We start from the raw sequence: 16,524 nt of genomic DNA on the forward strand, positions 1-16,524 counted from the left end.
GGGGGGACGGGGAGAACCGGGGGGGAGGTGGCAGTCGGGGTGGGGCAGCGCGCAGCCGTTAAAGGGCGGGGGTGGAGGGGGTCTGCTCGGGGTTTGAGGTGGGGAATACAGGCGCGCACAGGTACAGACGGATAGACAGACACACAGACAGGAGCGCACACACCCACACCCCCCTACCTGCTCGGGGTTGGGGTTTGGGGGGGGGGGGGAGACAGACAGACAGAGAGACAGACGCATACACGCACACAGACAGACACAAACAGACACACGGACACACAGACGCATACACACACAGTTGGAGACAAACACACATGCAGACAGACAGACAGACACACGTGGAGACACAGAGACACAGACAGGCAGACACACACAGAGACAGACACACACGTTGAGACAGATGCACAGACCCAGGCGGAAACACACATACAGACAGACACACACATGGAGACAGACAGACACAGGTGGAGACGCACACGTGGAGACAGACACACCCACACACAGACACATGCACACACGGCAGCGCTGCCTGGCTCCCCAGGGAGGGAACACGGTGCTGCCCACCATATTCAGGACTGTGGTCAAGGGTTGGGTAGCAGAGGCTGCCCAGGGAGGTGGTTGAGTCCCCATCCCTGGAGGTAATTAAAAGATGGGTGGAAGAGGTGTTCAGGGACATGGTTTATTGGCAGATGGGAATGGTTGGACTCGATGATCCAAGAGGTCTTTTCCAACCTGGTGATTCTATGATTTCACTCTGGAGGAAGGGTGGTGGAAAGGACCTGTTTAGCAGTTGAGGCTTGAAGGGTTCATTTAGGTCAAGAATGTTTCCTTCTGGAGCTTTATCTTGTTTCCTGCCTGCTTAAACAATGCTGACGTGTAATGTGTGTGAGAGCAGGCACGGCAGGGTTTGGTCTGTCAGTACATGTGTGATTATGGTTCGGTCTTAGAACTACTTGGCTGGCTCTGACCAATGAAAGCAGAAAGCTCTTGTCCATCTGTGCCTGACTGGATCATTACGTGTGTTGCCAAGAAGGATGTTAACTGGTTGCTGAAGGCTTGTGGCCAGAATTATCTAAAAATAAATGATGCCGATTCCCTAAAAACCAGCTTATTTTAATTAAAAGTAAGCAAGGAACTAGTGGGTGACTGTCAGAAGTTGTAAATGGTAGAGGTTTGGTGAGTTGGGTTGTACTGCTGTGGGAGACAGGAAGAGTCTCTGTGCTTGCTTCTAGCTATTGCTGTTGAAATGGCAGCATTAGTGGATACTTGGAGTTTAACAGAATTCAGGAAAAGCTGAGAGAAAAATAAAAAGATGTTTCTGACAATGCAGTGTAGGCTATGGGGGTTTATCTTGTAAACATTCAGTACTGTGGCTTGAATTCACCTATCCTGATCTGTTTCTACTTGCCTGGAATGCACCACTCCCTTTAAGCCTTTCCTGGAGCAAACCATTGCCTGTTCACACTGGAATTCAAGTTAAGAGGTTTAAATTGCTACTGTCTGATGGCTGTACAAAAAAAGCCTATGCCTGAAGATGGGAGAGGGAAAGTTGTAGAGGTTGAAGGCGTCTGAAATTAGTGGGGAATGTGGAGGTGAGATAGCTGAAATTATTAGACAACAGAACTCTAAGATGAATTCCATGAGCACGTGAACTGCCAAGTACAAATGGGCTAAGGAATATGTGTGAAGTAAAAGGCTTGGCTGCCTGGCATGGCTGGCTGCACCAAGAAAGTACCTCAAGCTTCTTCGCACTTAGCTTTCAGTATGTTCTAGGCAAAAAGTACAATAGTTTATTAAAGCATGTGTTTTTGTAGGGGAAGATAAGTCCATGGACTTTCTCTAAACATGGAACCTCAATGGGGAGGAAATGGAAATCATTCTCCTTCATTGAAGAAAACGATGACTCTGAACCACTGATTTGACTCTGTTGTAAAGTTAATAATTATACATTCAGTTTCCTTACTTCACTCTCCACAGCTCACTTAGACTTCCAACTGGAAAAATAAATTAAAGTCAAGCAGCAAACTGGTGAGTTTATCATCCTTTCAAAAATTGTACCTAATACAGTCTGTTTGTGAGAAACTTGAAGGTACTGAAAATTTTTACCTGCTCACATACTTCAATTATTTTGGCTTAGAACTGCAGTTGTTGGGCCATATTCAACACAGATAGTTGAGCATATCCACATGCTTGGCACTCTGTTCTCCATCCTCAAGCCTTTATTTGAAGTTCACTCATAGAAAGAAAGCTTATCAAGGATGCCCTTTTTGATAATTGTTCTACTTCCACCATTTTGTTTATACTCATGCCATATTTCTTCTAACTATCGAGACTTGAGTTTAAAATTGGTGATGGTATGGACAAATCCTTCTGATACATTACATAAAATCTTGTCCTTGGGCAAGGCTTAAGGCTAGCTTTCTAACCCCTTCCTATAAATCTAATCTCTTGAATTTTCCCTGCCTTTTCCTTTGTCAGGTGCTATTATCCAATATGGAAGGCTTTGTTTAAAAATCTGTGCACTAGAATAGTCCTTTAGAGGTGACATGGAAACGTTATTTTGGGGGAATTTTCAGCTGTTTGTTGTAATGACATTTTCAATGGTAGTTCGATGTTTCTGTAACTGTTTTCTAATTGCTGGTTTGGTGTGTGTTTTTAAGCACATACAATCTACATAACTGGCAGATCACTTGCAAATAGGAATAGCATAGTTATGTATCTTTTCACTGTTTCAGGAGTCAGAAAGTTATTTTTTTAGATGTATTGCAACTTGCTTATCTGAAACTCTAAACTTTTTATCTTTTATGACTTAGTATCATTCAAGAGTGAGGAATATATGAAATTCAAAGTACTGCAATGCTGAAACTTGATATTTAACCTTCAGAAATTTGAAACCATTTCTTTTGAAGGAGACACCTCAAAGAAGAAAAAAGGAAAACTTTTGAAAAATCAGGTTCTTTTAAAATGAAGTGATTACTCAGTGAGAAGGTGGTAGGTGAGAAAATTATATAGTTTCTAATTGTAGTACTCTGCAAAACAAAGTCACTGGTGAATATTCAGAACTCTTGAAGCTGGGGCTCAAGAATTATTAGGGTAAGTTGTGTGAAGACAGACCAGTGGTTTAAAAGCTTATCTTTCAGATAACTTTTATCTTCATCCCCTTGTTCAACAGTTAGTGACAGGCTTTATATAGATTCACTGCAAATCAAGGAGTTGGCTTAACAGGTAAGTTTAGATATGCAATAGTGCATAAGATGTAGCTGAAACAAGTAGCTGGAGTATCTGCTGATCCTCTAAGAAAAGCCACCAAAACTTTGGAAGTTCATGTGTTTGAGTACATAGCTGGAATGGTGATTGTTTTTTGTTGTTGTTGCTGTTGGGTTTTTTTTGCTTGGCGCTGGACAATGGAGTTAAACACAACAGCTGAGAGCTTCTGATTCTTCAGTGGCTGCCAAGAGTTAACAGACTGTATTTAGAAAAATCGAGCTCTGCCTAATGAAGAAATAACAGCGATTCATACCAAAGAAGAGCATTGTTGTAAGGACAACAAAGAATCAGTTATTTGCCTGAAGCATTGTGGCATATCAGAAAGAACAGAGTGGGTGTCTTTGTGGAGCCGGTGCTCAAAGCCTGAATTAGTAAGGACTTCACCCACATGGATAATAATTACTGCTACTAATAGCTGGTACTGCAATGTACTTTGGAGATTACTTTACGTGTTAACTAATCCATAGAGTTATTTTGTAAAGCAGGCAGGTAACAATCTGGAGGATCTGGGTTCTGAAAGTGGCATGATTGTGCCCTGTAAAGTTCAGGTGCTCGGGGTTAAATACCAGCGGTCCTGATTTTTACTGGCAGTTATGCTCAGCTACTCTTGTTTCAATTACATGGATGTATATGCATTTCCTGGAAAGACTAGGCTGAGTTCCTACCTTGGGATAACTTAAAAATCACAAGCAACTTGTGACATACTTTGCCTCAACCAATTGTCTGAAATGATGCACAACATCAGTAGCAATGAGTTCAGTTTTTCTTGTTAGGTGTTTTACTACTTAATATTTAGACTGTGGTACAGTTGCTAGAATAAAAAAAAATAAGTTTGCAACATTCTTAAATCTACAGGAAAGAGTCAACTTGCAATATTCTTCTTTGTTTCCAGTATGTAACTATTTTCTCCTTTCCTGCTTTCTTGCTGCTACTGTTTAGTGCTCTGTTGATATACATCTGTCTTGTGTGTGCAGTGCATGAACATGAGTAGTTAGGTGTGAAGGGACCTTTTATGTAAACCAGAATTGCACAAAGCACATGACAGAACTTGGAGCTTCTCTTAACAGAGATTGGCAACTGCTGTGCTGGAGCATTTATTGTTTGTAAAAAGTATACTTTTTACTCGGTTCTGGTTTTGTTGGGCATGCTTATTAGAGGACAGTACTTACAAGGCAGGCTTGTGTTTGACAGTTAAAAAAGGTTGACTTGGGGGTTGCTTTCGTTATGCTTGACATTATGCTTTCCTTTTGAGTCTGGGCGTTTGGACACACTTCCCGAGAAAAGTTACTTTCTAACCCCTTAAAATGTCAATGTTAGTACTGTTTCCTTTTTATTACCCTCTGCTCCCAAATATATGCATTGCTTACAAACACATTGTTGCATTCGACCACCAGACCTGTTGTACTGATGAAACCCTGGCCAGCCTGGGCGCCAGGCATTTTCTGAGGATGCTGCTGTGCGTGCTTTCACTGCCTTGCCTTTCCACCTGTGTGCTTCCATGAGCACAGACCTTCCTAGGACAACTGTGGGCAAAGCCAAGTGAGGTTCCAGTGGTGAAAGCAGCTAGTGCTTTTTATCTGCTGTGCAGGGTGGATGGTCCCAGGACCAGAGCTGCAAGGTTTCCACAGCTCCCATGGCTCCAGTGCTTGGCAGCCCAGCTCCACCAAGGCGGCACCTCCCATAGGGCAGGGGGACATGGCCCCTAGCCCCAGTGTGAATTCCCTGCAGTCTGGGACCTGCTGGGCTCAATCCAGCACTCAAAGCTCCAGCTTCGCCCCAGCCTCTGCCACGGCTGAGGGCTCTGGGGAAACAGACCTATGGTGCATCAACCTAACATAGAGTCATAGAATAGTTTGAGTTGGAAGGGACCTCAAAGATCACCCAGTTCCAACACCCCTGCCATGCGCAGGGATATCCCACCGGATAAGTGGGATGCTCAAGGCCCCATCCAACCTGGTCTTGAACACCTCCAGGGATGGGGCAGCCACAGCTTTCCTGGGCAACCTGTTCCAGTGTCTCACCACTCTCCTGGTGAAGAAATTCCTCCTTATGTCTAGTCTAAACCTGCCCTTCTCCAGTTTATACCCATTCCTCCTCGTCCTATCACTACAAGCTTTGTAAACAGTTCCTCTCCAGCTTTCTTGTAGCCCCTTTCAGGTACTGGAAGGTTGTTATAAGACCTCCTTGGAGCCTTCTCTTCTCCAGGCTGAACAAGCCCAACTCTCTGAGCCTGTCCTTGGATGGGAGGTGCTCCAGCCCTCTGATCATCTTTGTAGCCCTCCAATGGACCCATTCCAACACTTCCATCTCCTTCTTATGTTGAGGATTCCAGAACTGGACACAGTACTCCAGATGAGATCTCACAAGAGAGGAATAGAGGGGCAGAATCACCTCCCTCTACCTGCTGGCTACACTTCTTTTGATGCAGCCCAGAATATGGTTGGCCTTCTGGACTATGAGCGTGCATTCCTGGCTCATGTCAAGCTTCTCATCAACCAGCACCCCCAAGTCTTTTTCTGCAGGGCATCACATCATCCCCCATCTTGTATTGAAACTGCAAATTGCCCCAACCCAGGTGAAGGACCTTGCACTTGGCTTTGTTGAATCTCATGAGATTCTTTCAGGCCCACTTCTCCAGCTTGTCCAGGTCCTTCGGGATGACATCCTGTCCTTCTGGTGTGGCAACTGCCCCACTCAGCTTGATGTCATCTGCAAACTTGCTGAGGGTGCAGTCGGTCTTGCTGTCAATATAATTGATGAAGATACCTTGACATAAGGAGGAATTTCTTCACGATGAGAGTGGTGAGGCACTGGCACAGGTTGCCCAGGGAAGCTGTGGCTGCCCCATCCCTGGGGGTGTTCAAGGCCAGGTTGGATGGGGCCTTGGGCAGCCTGATCTAGTGGGAGGTGTCCCTGCCCATGGCAGGGGGTGTGGAATCTTTGAGGTCCCTTCCAACCCAGACTATTCTACGATTCTATACCGAGGTTGCTGCATCTGGAGCGGGTTATGGGGCTCCCATTTCCTCATCCCCGCCCGGCAGCCCCAGCGCCTCCGAGCTCTCCCCGCGCTCGCTCCCTCCCGCCCGGCGCCGCTCCACGGGGCCCCTCCCGCAGGAAGCGCGCGGCCGCGGCCAATGGGCGGCTCCGCCCCTCCCGCCCCTGCCTTGCGATTGGCCGGGCGGGGGCGGGGCCCGGCGGCCGCGGCCAATGGGAGGCGGCGCGGGGGCGGTGCCGCGTGAGTGCCGCGCGCCTGCCCCAGTGAGCGCCGGTTCCGGGCGGGGCGGCGCGCGCCAATGGGGAGGCGCGGGGGGGGCGGGACGAGCCGCGCCGTCGAGTTACCGGAGGGGGGGGAGAGGAGGAGGCGGCGGGATAAAGCCGGCGGGGGATGCCGGCGGCGCGCGTCGCTCAGCGGCTCCCGCCCGAGGCGCCGCGAGGGGGGCTGTAGCCGCGAGAAGGCGGCGCTTCGCACCGGCGGGTGAGCGGCGGCACCGAGGCGGAGAGGGGAGGGAGGGGGGCTCGGGACCGCCCGCCCCGACGTGGGGGGGCGCCGCGCCGCTTTGTTTACGGCGGGGAGGAGCGGCCGCAGCCTTCCCCCTCGCCGCCCCGGCCCGCGCGGCGATGGCGGCGCCGGGAATGGCGGGACGGGGCCGGCAGGGCGGCTCGGAGCCGGGCTTTGTTCCCGGCCCCGCCCCGCCGCGCCGAAACGCGCCCGGGAATCCCGAGCGTCCGAGCGCCACCCGTGCGGGTGCGCCCTGCGGCCCGGGGGGCGCCGGGACCTGCCGCGGGGGCCGGAACGCTCCGTCTCGCTGCCCCCCCGGGCGGTACCGGCGGGACTGGAGGCACCGCGGGGCTGAGGGAGCTTCCCCGCCCTCCGCTTTCGCGTTTGTGTTTCCAGTCTTGTGATTAGGCGATAGTTTTCTTGACTGTACGAATCTTCAGCTCCGCGGCAGACGGTTCGGTTCGTGTTCTAACCAGAAATCACGGGTCCAGCAGTCGGCATAACTCCAGATAAAATGCCCTGAAGAACCGCAGGGAAAACATAAACCTCGACCCCAAAATACTTTGATGGTTGCTCCTATCGAATGAGTTGCGAAAGTAGTTTGCTAATACAGTTTTAAGGCATAGTAGAACAGTCTGGAGGTGATGTAGTGAGACTGTAACCTGGCCTTCCTTCAGAACTGCAATTCTGAAACGTGCTTTAGGAAGGAGATACGCAAAAGCAGAAGCCAAGTTCTTCTTTACTCTTCTGTGCACTGCACGTCTCCTGAGCTCAGACTTCGTGTAGCGAGAAAGGCTTACAAGGTAACCACCTTCATGTATCTGTAGCCCAGAAAGAGAAAGGTGTTGATAAGTTATTGAAGCAGTAGGTGAAGAGACACTCATCTGGGCAAGAACAAGCAATGTGGAGTGTGTATAGTGCTGTGATAAAGGAGATGATCTGCTGGCTGTGGGTTGAGCAAAGAGTGAAATTAACTGTAGTCAGAAGTATTTTCTCGAAGTCTTGTTTTCTCAGTAGGCTGTTCTTGTCGCTGCTTCTATGGTGTCACTGTCGTGCTGAGGATGTGCCCTGAATACTTTAGAATCTCTGTGGAACATTGTTGAGTAAGTGCTGGGAAACCACACACTGATTCTTATCTTGTGATGGTATTGCAGGAAGGAAACGAAGGAAACAAACCCCTTGGTAAAAACTAGTTGCAGGTTTGTGTGAGTGAAGCATTTAAAGAGGAGAGTGACGTTCTCTCTGTCAAAAGCTTCCTTTATCTGTGGTTTGAGAGGCCCTTAGTTAGTGGTACTTGATGGTGGTTATTTTCAGTAGACAACTGACTTCCCTGGGCAAATTGCTACTGTGAATGGCTCCTTACTTATATTAATTTATTCTGTTAAAGCCCATGCTGACTTCTTTTCTGGAAGTGGTTTCCTTGGAGCAGAGTGCTGGTATGTTGCTTTGAGATGTCACAGAAAGCTGTTGGCTGAACTTAATTTCAAAAGAAAAGTTGTTTAGTTCTTCTGTGGGCTTAGTTAAGGCAAAGGTGAAATATTGGGTTAATTCTGTTCCTGTTTGGCTGGCCTAGATGAACCAAAGCATGGTGATAGCTGGTTCTTATGTAATAGCAAGTACCTTTGAGGAGGGAAGTTTGAGGGTTGTAGGGCTGTAAGGCAAAAAGTAGGACTGTTCTGTTTTTCATCTTACTGTATTAATGCTTTCCAGTGTCATCCTGTTAGGCCTCAACAGCTCCAGAGTGGTCTTCACGTGTCTTTCACTGTATTTGTCTTTTTAGTTTTAGGGGCTAAAATTAATTGGTATGCTGGAAGTTTTTGCTAATACAGTTGAGAATACACTGTCTGTATTTACTTTTTCTAAGAACTTAAGAAGATTATAGCCTCCTTCCTAGTGGCTATGTATCGAGAAAACAACTTGTAAAACCATGTTCCACAACCGGAATTGTCTATATTTTATATTTAGTTTTGTATCTTTTAGTTTATATTATTATGTATATTTAGTTTTATCTTACTCATCTCGTCTAGCGATGGTTACTTCATTATTGCACAAAGAACTAAATGGCGATTTTTTTTTTTGTTTGAATTCTTTAAAGAGACATACAGGCAAACTTTACACTTTAGTGGATTTGCATAATGCAGAGCATGGGTATATAGTACGCTCCCTCTGGCTTAGAGAGCCATGAGCTTTTAGCAGTTTTTTTTCCTATATTTAAGCCATAGGTGTCTTGCAAATAAGAACGTGAGAGGAAGGTGCTGTATGCACATTTGAGTTATATGAATTACTGTGAGAAAGACTAAGATAATGGTTCAGGGTTTGTGAGCCCGTTTCTGTAGTTATTGGCCTGCATTGCCTTACCGGTACGAAATGCAATGTCAGTTATCTGTCAGCGGGAGGGTAGCTGGCTGAGTATAAGGTAGAATTGTGGTTTACCACTTTGTACAGCTTCTGCACGCTCACACCCAAACAACTTTGACCTTTTATGACTTTTGTATCTGTAATAATCCTCTCAGGAATGGCTATAGGCTGAAGAAGAAGTGTTGCAATGTTAGAAGGTTTTAAGATTCAGTGTTATTCTTGTCTGGTCTCACTCCAAATCCCAGTGAACTCCAGTAATAGATATTAACCAGACTGACTCAGCTAGGGTTGTTTCTGTCTTTTTCTTATTGATTAAAACAGCAGTTCTTTCTGGTAGTTGGCTCGCTTATCCTTAGTGTTTGACAGTTAATTCTTTAAGTATCTGTGTAGTGCTATATAGCTCTGTCTTTTCTAAGACCTATGTTGTCCTTCCTTCCTTCCCCTCCCCCAAATCTATTATAATCCTTAATTCCCTCTAACATGAACATCTCCCAGGAAGAGTGACAGAATACAGTCTCAGACAGCAAGTGTCCAATACTGTCACTGGGAGATATCAGAAAGGAGTAAATCCCCTCAAGCTAGTTAAGCAACTGTGTCTGCTCTTGACATTGCTTCAGCTTTGAGGGATTTTTGTGTTTATCCCTAGTTTTTCCTAGTGATTTACTTTTGCATGCATAAATGGAAGAGGAGCAAATTTTTTTTTTAAAAAAAGGAACTTCTAAAGTTGAGGTTGATGCTCTCTGAAAAATCTTGGTGTTTGGTCTGACACAATGGCCTAGTCCCCAGAAGTTGTTGTTGTATGCCTTGGGGTTTTAATGTCTCGTTCTTTCCATGAGTGTTTTTGCCCTTGTCAATGTAAGCAACGTGAATTATTTTTTTGCAGTTAGTGATGAAGATAGATAAAGCTGATCTGCATTGAGTTTGCATAGATGTCCTCCTGGGAGTACCTTTCTTCTGCTGTTTCAGCTGCTGCTTTGAGAGGAGGTCTGTACAAGTGTGAGTGAACTGTACTTTTTCAGAGCTGGGACTGGGTTAGTCTAAAATAGCTGGCTTTTCCACAGACCCTGTAGCAGGAGACTTGGGACTATTGACTTAGGTACTTTACTGATGCTGCTGGTCACTTTGGAGTTAATAAAAAACCAAACCAACCTGTGTTTAGTCATCTTAATATTGGAAGACTGCTTCAGAATTAAATAACTAATACTTGGGAGTATTTGTAATTTGAGTGTTGCATAGTAATAGTAGTTGATGTCAGTGGCAGTTGCCAACATTATTTTTCAGCTTAAATAACAATTCTTTCTTTGTAACGTTTATTTTGCTTACCTTCATTGTATTTCTAGAAAGTAGTATAATTTTGCCAAACCAGATAAACCAGACTCTTTTGTTTGGGTGAGATGTTTCCTGTTCACCTGGCCATCTGAAAATCTCATCATTGCTTTCTTTCATATATAAATTAGTCTTTGTAGCATGCATTGACCAGACTTGTATGAAGTATTCCAGAAAAGGCTCTAGTGGGACTTTATAGAGGTCTTTCAATGGTCTGGTGGAAATATCTTGCCAGTAAACCGTAGGATCTTGTTTTCTTTCCTTAGTTCTGTCAAGGTTTCTGCTTTGTCTTCATAAGCTACAGCTAATAACAAACAAACAAACAAAATTGCTTCTGACGTGTATTACATTAAATGGAAAGAGGAGCTGTAGATTAAAATGCAGCACTGAGAAATATCACTGTTGCCAACAGTCCTTGCACCTATCATAGCCAGGTCACGGTGGGAGCAACGTTAAGTCTTACTTGTGCAGGTAGTATTCAGGGAGCTCAAAGATACCCCTAGCAATGCATGAATAAGCCAGGGAAGAGCAGAAAGAATAACCAGGTATCATTTTTAGAGTCAAGAATGTGCTGAAAAGATCCTTCTGAAAATATGGGAAAGGCTTCCTGTGCAATATTCAACAATGCTTGCGTAGCCTTTCATGGAAGACTTACTGCTGTTCATCTTTCACTGCTTGTTTTTTTTTGTAGTGGTCTCAAAGATGAGGATTGTGTGGGTTTTGTCAGCTTCATGCAGCTAAGTTTGTTTGTTTGGAGTGGCTGAATATAATGTTGGATGTGTTTATAAAGCAAGAGCTGAAAGAGAGGGTGAAAACTACAAATACAGATAGCTTGTTGTGCTTGTTCCAAAAGATAAGGCTGTAGTAATTAGATGTGGGAGACTGTCAAAAGAGAATAAAAGAAGCATAATTAATTAAAAAAAAGTGAGGGAATATCTATACTGTAAGGCTTGATAATGTTATGATAAACCATATCTTGGGAATCACAGAATGGTTTGGGTTGGAAGGGACCTTAAAGATAATTTAGTTCCAACCCACTAGATCAGGCTGCTCAAGGCCCCATCTAACCTGGCCTTGAACACCTCCAGGGATGAGGCATCCGCAGCTTCTTTGGCCAACCTGTCCCAGTGTCTTACCACCCCCATTGTGAAGAGTTTCTTCCTAATGTCTCATCTAAATCTACTCCTCCTCTAATTTAAAGCCTTCCCACCTTGTCCTATCACTATGTGCCCTTGTAAATGGCCCTTCCCAGTTTTCCCGTAGGCCCCCTTCAGGTACTGGAAGGCCACTTTAAGGTCTCCCTGGAGCCTTCTCTCCTCCAGGCTAAACAACCCCAACTGTCTCAGCCTGTCATAGGAGAGGTACTCCAGCCCTCTGATCATCTTCATAGCCCTCCTCTAGACCTGTTCCAACAGTTCCATATCCCCCTTATGTTGGGGATTCCAGAACTGGACACAGTACTCAGAGTGGGGTCTCATGAGAGCAGAGCAGATGGGGTGAATCACCTCTCTTGACCTGCTGGCAGTGGTTCTTTTGATGCAGCCCAGGATGTGTTTTGCCTTCGGGGCTGTGCGTGCACTTTGCCAGCTCATGTTTGAAGTTGATATCACAAAGATTAACTTTATTTCTCCAGTGACATTCCCTAATTTTGCAAAATGAAGAAGCATCTTTTGTAAATGCCATGCAACAAACGGGACTTGGAGTTAACAGTAGACCTGGGCAAAGCCTGATTCTCTCTGTAGAGAAGCTAGCATGAAAGATAGGCAGGCTGAAGTGTTCCTAGGTATTTTTGTTTGTCTTGTATGAAAATAGTCCTTATTGAAAGCACTTCTGTTCTTTTGCTGAATCAGAAAGAACTGTTAGGGTTGTGTCTGTGGAAGCTGGGCATTTTGACATTGATGGAGTTTTCATGATCTTAAATTGAACTAATCTAATCTGCCGGTAATGCTGATCATGTTAAAAAAGATATCTGTAAGCAAAAATGACAAGACTTTTAGCTCTGTACACATAATCGAAAAAAGATGTTATTTAAGAAGCTGAAGAACTACTGTCCTGTGCACAGTCAGTACTGACTGGCTTGTTTCTTCCCTGGGGTAGAGTGATGAGTAGTTGCTGGTCCCATGATGGCTGGTGCTGTTGCAGTGACTTGGGGAACTCCTGGAAACCTCATCTCAGCTCACAAAGAGAAAGGAAATGGGAGTGAGTGTTCCTGATCTTGGGAAGAGTACTGGTAAGGGTAGGTCTCCCTGACAACCTCACTCAGATATGGCAAATCTGTTTCCTATAGACAGAGAGATCACGGAGATGCTACACCATTCCCTCTGTTCCTTCAGTTTAGATCTCGCCTCTGCCCTCTCTGTTTGAACCTACTTGGTGGTAGATGTTGCACTGAGGATCAGAGATGTTTCTTCAGATGGTGTAGGTGTGTATGTGTTCATGTGCAGAATTAATAGGTGAATAACTGTAGAATAGCTGGTATGGGTGGGAAGTTGTGGATAGCAAGCATGGGAGCAGAAAGCTAGGTAGGTACAAGCAGAAAATGAATAGAACAAGCTTTTAGAGGAGGAAACTGAGAATCTATACTTATCATTATACACATTTCTTTAACACTTTTGTATACCTTTGGATCTTTGCTGTACTAAGGAAAGAATGAACCTGATTTAAAATCATTTTAAGAACACTTTTCTTTTTACTGTACATCATTATCAACCTTTGATATTATAGCCTGCTATTTAAAATCTGTAAAGCCATCAGGTAGACACAGATTATACTTTTATTATTGTGATGGTGAGGGTGAGTTGTGTGTAGCTGCTTTGATCCAATTTGAAACTCAATCTTATCTCTTGGGAGGATGTAGAAAGACGGTACTGCATAGTGCATTTCATGGTATGGTGTAGTGCAAGTTGCCCTCTTGACCTGACTAAACAGTTCTATTTTCAAGTATTTCCTAGGCCCTGTAATTTTATAGTAGCTTTTATTGCATGCTCCCTTAAAACCATGTCTATTATATAAAACTCTTGCATGTAACGATGTAGTTGAAAGGCATAAAGTTGTTACATGGCTTTAGCTAGAGGGATACAGGTGATGGAAGTTCAAGAACTGGTGTATGTCAGTGACATAAATCTTTGAAAGCTATTTTGAATTTAGTAGGTGGCTATTTGAAAACTAGTATGCATTTGTTATGAGAAGAGTAGGATGCATTGGAAAGAGAAATCAATAGGGCTTTTATAATGTTTTATGCCTAGAAACGGGAAGAATGTTTCAACTTCTTTTCTATTCATCTTATTGTCTTGTTGGAGAAGGCAGACTGGCCTTGTTGGGGCTTCTGTTAAAGTGAAGCAACAAGTTCATATCTTGGCATGTGTAAATACAGACTCTGAACTCTTCAGGTTGAACGTTGTTGAAAAAAGAATGGATAGAGGTGGTCTGCAAGTACAACAAAGTTCTCATTCCGATCTTGTAATTTCAAAAGCATTGTTGCATTTCAAAGCAGTTAGCACTACTGCCTTTTAAGCAGTACTTGCCTCAGATTTTCAGAGGCCACAGAGTATTGCACTAGATTGGGATATATCAAAATGTGTGTTTTTCTGCAGCTGCTTAAGCAGATAAGAAATCTGCGAACTGTTATATTTCAGCACTGTCTGGTCAGCATATTTGAAGAACTACTAGCAATTTGTATATAGCACCTGAGTTTAACTTCTGTTGGAGTTGCTTTGTGGAGAGGGAGCAGGGAAAGCAACTTCCTGCTTTATTCAAAGGAATAAACTGGGTTTTGTGTGTATTGTTTTTTTTTAATTTAAGTCCATTTACGCTTTGGTACTGAATGTTCATAAAGTTAATGATGATTCCTCCTAATGGTATAGACTAGCTAAAGAAAAACTCTGTTGTCGTGTATTTTTTTCTCTTTATACAGGCACAGTAATAAAACTGGTTAGGAATTTAATATTTTTTTTCACTTCTTAAGAAAGAGAACATTTTTAGTTTTAACAGTCTGCTAAGGGAGCAAAAGTAGTACATAAGCTGTTGATGTTTCATTTGATAGTTCTATGTGCTAGAACCTTGCTAGATGTTGATCTCCAAAAGCTTGTTGAATAAAAAAGAATTGTTATTTTTGTTTTGAGATACTTTCACAAGTAGAAAATTGCCATAGCAATTTGAAAGTATGATACAAGCTTCTGTTCTTTGGATTTAATTATTTAGTTTCATGCTTATAGGCTGTTTTTTAGCTTGGTCTGTGCTTGTAATTTGTTTTGTACAAGGAGGGGAAAAAAAGGAGTTTAGTTTCTAGAGCTGTTTGGCATTTTTTGCATTTTCCCTTTTGTTGCTGCAGTGGTGGTGGTGGTGCAGAGGTCAGAACTTGAGGCTTCTTTCCTATGCTACACTCATGGAAGTTCTTGCTTTTCCTGTTGCTGAAACTTTCTTAGTGCAGATATTGTGAATGATGATACTGAGATTAACTAACAGTTGTAAGGGCTTTCCTAGGAGCCACTGCAAATTCAGTAGATGCACTATTCTGTTCTATTGTTTTAGCAGCAGTGCATCTGAGGAAAGGGATGGTTCTTGCTCTTGGTTATGGTCTTTTCCCATCCTCAGTGCACATGAAATGAGAAGGAACGAATGATAATAAGTGTCTGGGTGGTATAAGGCTAAGAGAACTGGGTAACACTTGTGTGTGGAATTTAACAATTTGTGCCAGCACATACTTGGTTTTAGCTGTTCTCCTGGTAGAAGCAACATCTGTTTGAGGTAGTCTTAGTATCTATGTTGCTTACAACCTTTGATGCTAAGAGAAGAGAGCTACACCTTCTTGGTCCTCTGCAGATAGCTTGCAGATTGGACATGCTTATTTTGCTGTTTCTTGAAAAGTAGCACAGAAATACTTTCTTCTCAGATAGCTAGTCCCCCACCTTTAGTTTATATGATAGAAAATAATTAAGGTCACTTTTGGGGCCCAAGAAAAAAATCATTGTTGCTGTACTACAGCTTAGGAAACATTCCTCTAAATTAATGATTGGAAAATAGCGCGGGTAAAGGTGGGAGACAGAGGGCATTAGCACCAAGGGAAGGTGCACCTGGGCATCGTTCTGGTTTCTAAAAGCAGTGGATTTCTTGGGCTCTAGCACTTGTGAAAGCAGTTTTTATTAAATGACTAACCTGAGAGACTTGAAAGGTCTTATACGTGGATGGAAATATCCACTGTGCTCTGGTAAAAACACAGTTTGAGTTCTGACATATTTCTAATACTCTGAAATGAGATTACAAAAGATTAAAAAGTTACAATAAAAATTTAAAATAACAGGGAGATTTTGTGATGCTGGCCCAACGGTTGGGATTTGTGGTTCATGTACTTTTCTTAGTCCCTTTTCCTGCTAGCTAGAGAAAGGAGAATGTGAATATATATTTTAAAATTTGAGTTATCATGGTCACGTTATTACGTATTTGGCACCAAGCCTGCTCTGAAGTTTATCTTGCAAATCCTTCTCATCTACAAATGAGGATTGCATGGGAGTCTTTTCAACTGAAGTTTGTTGGTTTGTAAAAGGAGAGCTGTTCGTAAGAACTATGAAGAAACTGTTGAACCATTATAGCTAATGTAGTTCTCAGGTGCAGATGTTTGGCTGTATTCCAAACTTTTGGTAAGACCAAGATATGCTTCCTTTTCTTCTTTTCCTGTGTTTTGCCTCAGATGATCTTGATCTGCCTCATGAGTGTTATCTCATTTCTGCATTAGTTACCTGAACTGGTTTATTAGCAACTTTTTGTTATAATTTTTAAAATGATGTCTTAAAAACTAATATAATTAGTCTTTGCCTTTATTCTACGTTTGTAAAAGCAAGCATATAGTGTATTGAAGCCTACATAGAGTTTATAGCATGGAAAACACTACTTCTAGCAATTAGTTAAAACTATTAGCTTTCCCCCTTTAAGTCTTTTGGGCCAGTAATTATAAAATGGCCCTAACTTAGTGCATTGTGCATATCTTAAATGCAGTTGCATTTCTTGCAACATTAGTTTTAATCTCGCTTTTGGAAGTGGTCTCCTGTACCACCTCTCCTACACTTAGCAAAGTGTGCTGT

General features: G+C 43.5%; 1 protein-coding gene across 2 annotated transcripts in view; it reads left to right on the forward strand.

Moving 5' to 3' along the window:
• The first annotated feature begins 6,602 nt into the window (after nt 1–6,602).
• FRYL (FRY like transcription coactivator) overlaps nt 6,603–16,524 on the forward strand; it is a 171,604-nt gene continuing 161,682 nt past the window's right edge. Inside the window, exon 1 of one of the 2 annotated variants that reach the window (XM_069856046.1) lies at nt 6,603–6,739. The gene's annotated coding sequence lies outside the window, so the exon portion shown is untranslated. The remainder of the gene's footprint in view (nt 6,740–16,524) is intronic. The other variant, XM_069856047.1, reaches the window with a different exon arrangement.

The sequence above is a fragment of the Phaenicophaeus curvirostris genome, chromosome 4 (assembly GCF_032191515.1).
Source record: "Phaenicophaeus curvirostris isolate KB17595 chromosome 4, BPBGC_Pcur_1.0, whole genome shotgun sequence".
NCBI classification, from domain to species: Eukaryota; Metazoa; Chordata; class Aves; order Cuculiformes; family Cuculidae; genus Phaenicophaeus; species Phaenicophaeus curvirostris.